Source organism: Oncorhynchus clarkii, chromosome 20 (genome assembly GCF_045791955.1).
Source record: "Oncorhynchus clarkii lewisi isolate Uvic-CL-2024 chromosome 20, UVic_Ocla_1.0, whole genome shotgun sequence".
Taxonomy (NCBI): domain Eukaryota; kingdom Metazoa; phylum Chordata; class Actinopteri; order Salmoniformes; family Salmonidae; genus Oncorhynchus; species Oncorhynchus clarkii.
The window spans coordinates 43,458,220-43,464,966 of NC_092166.1; the positions used below are offsets into that span (position 1 = coordinate 43,458,220).

Sequence of the window (6,747 nt, forward strand, 5' to 3'; positions counted from 1 at the left end):
TTGGTTGAGCCTCCACAAGTGCTTGCCGGTACGTTCCATCATGTACCGGCATAGCTTGGCGCGATCCCCCACCTGTACAAGATCCACTTGTGGCAGGGAGGAGACTGTGCGTCATGCCTTTTGGGACTGTGCCTTTGCCGGAGTAGTATGGGCTAGGGCACGGGTGTTGTTGGGATTGGTAAGAGGTGATTTTGTGTTGACGTGGGCAAGGTTAGAGAGAGGTGTAGGGAGAGCGAGAGGTACGGATAGGGATAGGTTTCTGCTCTGGCTTCTCATAAGTCTCTTTAAACAGGGGCTGTGGGAAGCCAGGCAGAACTTTGTCAAGACAGGGAGAGATTGGGGGGTGGAAGAAATAGTGAGGAGGGTGGAAGGAGATTTGAGAGGGAGGATGAAGAGGGAGGAGAGGAAGTGGGGGCAGCATGCTGCCCGGGAGAGGTGGAAGGGGGGTTTAGGGCTGGGTGTGATTTAGATTTGTAAGGGGATCGATTATGACGGGGAGATAGGGAAAGGTAGTTTGTAGGATGACGGGGAGGGTGCTCCCCTGAGGTTTTTGTTTTGGTGTTTTTGTTTGTTAAAAAATACCATTGTTTGAGTTTGAATGAGAAATATGTTTTTGTAAAGAATGAATGGTATTGAACGTAATAAATTATTTTTCAAAAACAAAAATCTGTTCTTATCAGTTTAGTATCTGATACGTCCCCCATCGGGGGACTACATATTAAATGGATTTTTCGAACAGGGATTCGGAAATGGGGCTTGCTCCGTCCGCTCCACGCATTGACCCGGTATTGCAGTACCTCCGGGAACGGTGCAACACTTTTCTCCCGTTGTCAAGGAAAAATACAAATGCACAAAGCTATGTAAAACAGCTAGCTAGCAGAAGAAGAGAAGGAAAGAAAAAATAAGAAACATCCAAACTGAAAGGGCTACGCCCCCTTCAATGGGGTCCCCCATTTCACTAAATAAACATTTTGGCCAGGATAGTGCGTGTGTGTGTCTCCGTCTCTGTGTCTGTCTGTGACTTTTTACACAGCCCTCGAAAAGTTGGAAGAGTGGGTTCGGGGACCACCTGCGGGAATCCGGCCTAGAGTGCACAGAGTGTGTCTCGGGCCCCGACCTCTGACTTCCATTATGCACAAGCCTTTCGCCTTTTACTAAAGACTTCTGTGGAGAGAAACCCTTATGGGTTAAACATATTTTTAGAGGGGCTTTGCTTCTGTGAGGGAACACCCCCCTGAAATGGACACAAATGAATGGGAAGTCATTGGCACTGGACAAACCATATACACGGTGTCCAATACCACTCAATTCGGCGTCGTTTCGTTCAAAGTTGATAGCAATGCCATATGGCAAATGCCAGGTGTAACACTTTAAAAATCCAATAGGTGGCGAGCGCGCTCCACCGTGGTTTTTCATATTGCAAATGCAACACATGTCAACATCCAAAAGCAACATTTTGAAAAAGTGAATTTTTTTCAAAAACCTAGCAACACCTAAAAAAGTGCTTTCTGGACTGTTTTTCAAAATCTTTCGATTTTTGTGTCAATTACACACGTATAAGGACTGTATCAACATACTTTAGTCATATTTTATCATTTTTGAAAATGAATTTTTTACTTGTGCATAAGGCATATATTTTGTCCATTTGCAATATGATTTCATAGGAAGTCAAAAGTCACTCTTTTTGGCCAAATGCCATAAGAAATGTCCAAATGCAATATGAAAGATTTGAAAATGCAAAATCAGGATGTTAAGTCCATTCACCATCACAAATTTGACATGCCCAAAAATACTGCAGAAATGCAAAATTGACTGGCCCGATGAACTCGGGATGGCTGGGCAGTGATTCTGGTTCCTCTCCATCGCTCGTTAGGGTTGATTTCAGAATGTTACTTTGGTGATGGTACCTCACATATTGCAAATGGACAAGAGACACCAGCAAGTCACCGTCCATCAGTCAATTAGATATCATTCTGACACCAAACTGATACAAACTGACACCAAACCCACTTTTCCCAACTCGTTTAGTAGCCAACTATCACATACTTCAGAGCTGGCCCAAAATGCACGACGCCTTCTGTTCAAACCATAATAAAAACGTAAAACACATAGTTACAGTCTAGCTACGGGTCCAGTTCTGATGTTATGTGTAGGCCTAGCTGAGGCGACCCCGAATCCCAAGTTTCGGCTCGATAGGTTATTTGGTGCCCGAGCAAGACCCTGATTGGTGCTGAAAATCCACTTTTTTCCATGCCTTGCTACGGGGTCCTTGAATGAGCAATCGGACAGAAACGTTGGGGTCCGTCTATATGGGCCATGGCAGTCGTAATGCACCTAGTCGTGCGACTCTGGGACATTTCTAAATGTCGTCATTTTCGTGCAAATGTACGAGGCTGTTTCTCAGTCCGAGAACCTTCTAGAGCCACCTAACTCACCACGCACTATCAACCTGAGGTCTAGAACAGGTTTCTAAAGTTTCGGAACTCTAGGTCTGACAGTTCTTTAACTTCTTAGAGATAGGGGGCAGCATTTCCACTCTTGGATAAATAGCATGCACAATTTTATCTTCCTGCTACTCATGCCAGGAATATATTATATGCATATGATTAGTAGGTGTGGATAGAAAACACTGAAGTTTCTAAAACTGGTTCAATCATGTCTGTGACTATAACAGAACTTATGTAGCAGGCAAAACCCCAAGGAAAAACTGTTCAGAATAAAAAATAAAAAATTCCTCTGACAGTACCCTCAGTTGTCTTTGCCAAGGGAAATTAGATAGCGCCCATTTTACTGGATGTCACCAGTCTTTGGAATTGGGTTGAAGTTAATCATTGGTGAAACGAAGAAGAGGCACATCCTGGAAGAACTTTACACTGTTGAGAGTTATGCAAGAGGGAAAAAGGGGCATGTCAGAATACTTTCTCTATCGAATACAGTTTGCCCCGTCTACAATTTGATCGATTATTAACTTCTTGGATATAGGGGGCGCTATTTAAATTTTTGGATGAAAAACGTTCCCGTTTTAAACAAGATATTTTGTCACGAAAAGATGCTTGACTATCCATATAATTGGCAGCTTTGGAAAGAAAACACTCTGACGTTTCCAAAACTGCAAAGATATTGTCTGTGAGTGCCACAGAACTGATGTTACAGAAAAAACCCAGATAAAAATACAATCAGGAAGTGCCGCATTTTTTGAAACCGCCTCATGACAACGACTCCTTATATGGCTGTGGAGGAGCTAGGAGTCAGCTTACCTTTTCCACGTTTACCCCAAGGTGTCTGCAGCATTGTGACGTATTTGTAGGCATATCATTGGAAGATTGACCATAAGAGACTACATTTACCGGGTGGTCGCTTGGTGTCCTCCGTCGCAATTATTGCGTAATCTCCAGCTGCAGTATTTTTCCGTTTGCCTCGGATGAGAAACCGACTGCCAGGAATGATTTTTCATCGAATAGAGTTGACTGCATTTTCGGGTTTTTTTCTTAGCCAAACGTGAACAAAACGGAGCTATATCACTTACACAAATAATATTTTGGGAAAAAATTAACATTTGCTATCTGAGAGTCTCGTCATTGAAAACATCCGAAGTTCTTCAAAGGTAAATTATTTTATTTGAATGCTTTTCTTGTTTTTGTGAAAATGTTGCCTGCTGAATGCTAGGCTTAATGCTATGCTAGGCTATCAATACTCTTACACAAATGCTTGTGTAGCTTTGGTTAAAGCATATTTTGAAAATCTGAGATATTGGAGTGCCAACAAAGAAGCTCATCAAAGGTAATGCATGTTTTATATTTTATTTCAGCGTTTTGTGTAGCTCCGGCTACGCTAATTATTTTGTTTACAACTCGTTCAGGTGGTTCAGGGGGGTGCATGCTATCAGATAATAGCTTCTCATGCTTTCGCCGAAAAGCATTTTTAAAATCTGACATGTTGGCTGGATTCACAACGAGTATAGCTTTAATTGAGTACCCTGCATGTGTGATTTAATGAAAGTTTGAGTTTTATCGCGTTTTATTTTAATTTGGTGCTATGCATTTCCCGAGGCTATTGGCCACTTGAGACGCTAGTGTCTCAATATCCCTAATTAAAAGTTGAATGCACTATTTATCACAAACTGCTGGTTGGGTATGGAAAAACACGTTTAGGGTGATTTTAACCACTTCCGGTTGCTTCAGGAAGCTTAGAATCGACACAGGTAGACCTCATAGTGTCCTCATGGACTGTCATTGAAGACAGGTTCATAAGGCATTCATAACCCACATAGGCTTCAGGTTGACTTTAGAGGAGCAGGCAATGTATTCCTATGGGGAGAGATTGTAATCTGTGAGATCAAAAAATCCTGTTTTACTGTTAACCTGTTGCGACGACCAAACCCGGATCCGGGATTCTATTTATAGACCTAAGCTCATTACCATAACGCAACGTTAACTATTCATGAAAATCGCAAATGAAATGAATATGCTCTCTCTCAAGCTTAGCCTTTTGTTAACAACACTGTCATCTCAGATTTTCAAAATATGCTTTTCAACCATAGGAAAACAATCATTTGTGTAACAGTAGCTAGCTAGCGTAGCATTTAGCGTTAGCATTAGCGTTTAGCAGGCAACTATCACAAAAACAAGTAAAGCCTTCAAATAAAATAACTTACCTTTGAAGAACTTCTGATGTTTTCAATGAGGAGGCTCTCAGTTAGATAGCAGATGCTCAGTTTTTCCAAAAAGATTCTTTGTGTATTAGAAATAGCTTCGTTTTGTACATCACATTTGGCTACCAAAAAAAAAAAAAAAAAAACGAAAATTCAGCCCTCAAAACAATCAATCCTCAAGGTGTTTTTCCACATATCTCTTCGATGATATATCCTTCGTGGAAGCCTGGTTTCTCCTTGCTCTCAAATGGAAAAATAATTGCACCTGGCTTTACGCTCCAATTTCGACGCAGGGACACCAGGCGGACACTTGGAAAATGTAGTCTCTTATGGTCAATCTTCCAATGATATGCCTACAAATACGTCACAATGCTGCAAACGCCTTGGGGAAACGACAGAAAGTGTAGGCTCATTCCTTGCGCAATCACAGCCATATAAGGAGACAATGGAAAACAGAGCTTCAGAGATTCTGCTCATTTCCTGGTTGACGTATCATCTTGGTTTCGCCTGTAGAATGAGTTCTGGGGCACTTACAGACAATATCTTTGCAGATTCTGAAACTTCAGTGTTTTCTTTCCAAAACGGTCAATAATATGCATAGTCGAGCATCTTTTCTTGACAAAATATTGCGCTTAAAACGGGAACGTTTTTTATCCAAAAATGAAATAGCGCCCCTAGAGATCCAAGAAGTTAAGGGTTGCACAGATCGGGAGGACCTCAGGAACATACCTGAGGTCGAATTGTGCTTCTCACCCTAACGGTTCTCTCACTGTCACCCAAAATCAAATGACATTTAGGGCCAGGCTTCATTTTGGGCCTACTTTTTTCACGTTCGCTGCACTCAGAGCGAGCTACGTCAAGCGGGGCATCTCGTTGAACTCTGCACGGCCTAGAGAATATGGAAATGCCATTGCAGGCTCTGTGTGTCTTTAAGCACCGCACTTTGTCACTCCATCCTTGCTGTGTGTGTGTGTGAGAGAGCTTTCTTTGACATCTGTTGGGAGAAATGACTGACTTACAGTTCATGGGGGTTGCCTAATCATACATATGAAGTTTTGACTTTAACCCTTCGAAACAGCCCCTGTGACACCAATTATGGCACTTCCGGTTGGCACAGGAAGCTATAAGTAAACTCATATCCTGATTGGGGTATGCCTTTACAGAATCCTGAGTTTTAAGTCTTTAAGAACTGAGTTATTTACAGAGGGTTTAGTGAGTGTGTGTTATTTCAGAAAATCACAGAAATCTTACAGAGCTCCGCAGCACACTTTAAAAAGATTCGTATGAACACCCTGCAACTGGATCTGTAACTGTTTAAAAAAAAAAAAAAACTATTTTTTAACACCACCAATTTGACATTGTACAATTTCTCTTAAACGACGATAGATAAATGTCTGTTTCTTTTTTTATTGACACCGTAGGTTCCTTTACTTTGACGTGAAGCGGAAAAATTGCTCTATTTTCATTTTGGACCTTTAATCCCAGAAAAATGGCCATAACTCAAAAACCGTTGAGGCCTAGACGCCATCTTGTTCGGGGCCAACTGCCCATAATGCCAAACCTACGCTCACCTACGCTCAAGTTTCGTCTCCCGAAGTCTTTTCCATTTTGGAGATAAGGCCATGTCGTGATTTGTGATGTTTTGTACATTTGCAAAATGATTCCATTCGCCCTCTTGTGGGATTTACCGGGACAGCGGAAAATGACCAAACTTTGATTATTTTATAAAACGGAAACCGAATGTCCGAGAGAGTTCGTTTGATGACTCTCCGGTAGATCCGGCCCGACGCCATCCACTAATTTTACAAACATTTTCAGACGTCTGGTAAGGGACCATACAATTTGCAATATGGACTTTCTCACTAACCATATGGCGAATGTCAAAATGTTCCCTTAAGGTATGGCAGAGCCCGGTATCTTGTTTCAAGAGAAATCGACAGAAATGACGCAGAGACTTTTTGCTCAGGCGTTTGACTTCAATCCGGCTGACCGGTTTATTTTTCCACTCAAAGTAGTCGCTCGGGCAATTGAGTTCAAGCTCGACGACGGACAACTGGCTTATTTCCCGGGTTTTGAACAAATAGTGGCACTAGGCG

At 42.0% G+C, this 6,747-nt stretch overlaps 1 non-coding gene and 1 pseudogene across 1 annotated transcript; both read left to right on the forward strand.

The window, feature by feature from the left end:
- Nucleotides 1-645: 645 nt before the first annotated feature.
- On the forward strand, nt 646-819 carry LOC139377740 (U2 spliceosomal RNA; annotated as a pseudogene).
- A 294-nt stretch (nt 820-1,113) lies between these two features.
- Nucleotides 1,114-1,228, forward strand: LOC139377752 (U5 spliceosomal RNA). Its single transcript, XR_011628225.1, has one exon. It is a non-coding gene; the product is annotated as a U5 spliceosomal RNA (small nuclear RNA).
- The last annotated feature ends 5,519 nt before the right edge of the window (nt 1,229-6,747 follow it).